This window comes from Diachasma alloeum, unplaced genomic scaffold (assembly GCF_001412515.2).
Source record: "Diachasma alloeum isolate Michigan unplaced genomic scaffold, Dall2.0 Dall_scaffold_00448, whole genome shotgun sequence".
Classification (NCBI taxonomy): Eukaryota; Metazoa; Arthropoda; class Insecta; order Hymenoptera; family Braconidae; genus Diachasma; species Diachasma alloeum.
In genome coordinates, this window is record NW_021680587.1 from 36,293 (window position 1) to 38,055 (window position 1,763).

Genomic DNA, 1,763 nt, shown 5'->3' on the forward strand with positions numbered 1-1,763 from the left:
AAATGGGTTTTTCGGGAACTTTTACGATTTCATTGAGGCAAAATGTTTTTTTTTGAGCTCATACGATTTCATTGGGGCAAAATGGGTATGTACTGATCTCATCAGATTTTTTAGGGGCNTAATTTCCTGTCAAATCGATTACCTGTAAAGAAAGAAAATAAATAAGCCTTTTGCAGAGAATATTGGTGTTTTTTTCAAATTTTATACTCTTTCTTTTACCCACACCTTCTTTTGCTCATATACAAGGCGTCGTCAATTGTTTGATCTCTTTTTTTCCCCCTCCGCCGTTCATGACAACATCAACTGACGATCGTGTATTGTTTTTGAGGGAAGCCCAATTTCCATTCCGATCATTTTGCCTCGTGATTCTGTTCGTAGTTTTTATCGTGCCAATGGCGTTCACTGCTCAAGAATATCGCGATATGCATTTTGTGTATAGTGAGTGTGGTGGAGTTGCCAGACGAGCAGCGGAGAGGTACAGGGAGAGATACCCTGATCGTCGGGCACCCGATCATCGGGTGTTTCCTCTCCTTCATGAGCGGATGGCAGAAACCGGTTGTCTCCTTCCTTGCCGTGGCGAAGGACGTCCTATCGGACGTGCTCGAGATGACCTGGAAGAAGCAGTCCTCAACGAAATCGAGGACGACCCCACGACAAGTGTAAGGAGGATTGCTGGACACCTTAATGCGAATAGTACCAAGGTGTTCCGCATCATCAAGGAAGAAGGCTTCCACCCTTACCAGTTGTGCCCTACACAGGAGCTGATGCCGGGAGATCTTGAGGCACGCATCGAGTATTGTCGATTTATCCTCGAGAATCATCGACGCGATCCTCATTTTCTGTTCAATGTGTGTTGGACAGATGAGTCCTGTTTCACAAGGCAGGGAATTTTCAACATGCACAATTATCACCATTGGGCATTAGAGAATCCCCACCTTGCCAGGGCTCATTCTTTCCAGCACCAGTGGCAAAGGCTGAATGTGTGGGGTGCAATTTTGAATGATGAGGTGCACATTCGATTAGCTCCTGATCCACTCAATGTAAGTATCGATTATTTATCATGACAAAGATAATTAAGATTTTTTTCTTTCAATTGAAAGATCATCATTCCAGATTTTTTTTTTCAGGGGGAGAACTCTCTGATGTTTCTAGGGGAAACTTACCGGAATTGCTCGGAGATGGCCGAGGAAACAGAGGTGTGTGGTTTCAGCAAGATGGTGCTCCTGCTCATCACACCAGAGCAGTCACCGAAATGCTGAACCAATGGTTTCCAGAGAGATGGATCGGGAGAGCTGGACCAGTTCGTTGGCCTCCTCGGTAAGTGACGAGTATCTCTAATCTTCCAATAATCGTGCGCTGTTTAAAATCAAATTACTATTTCTCCCACAGATCACCAGATTTGACGCCCCTAGATTTTTTTCTTTGGGGAACTCTCAAAGAAAAAATTTATGCGCAGGTAGTCAACGATCCGGAGGATTTGGTGGCCCGCCTGCATGGAGCAGTAGCTGATCTGACGCAGCAGCAGTTGGAGAATGCTCGCCAAGCTATAGTTCGTCGTGCAGAATTATGCTTAGAAAATGACGGTGGCCTTTTTGAAAACCTGTGTTGAGCATCGCATCTCCATCCACGAAACCATTGGCCCTTTTCAGGGCCAAATCCTTGAGCCCATCGGCCGTTTTCAGGGCCAAATCCTTGAGCCCAACGGCCCTTTTCAGGGCCCCAAAAAATCCAACGACGGAAATCCTTGATTCTCCAATAATTCC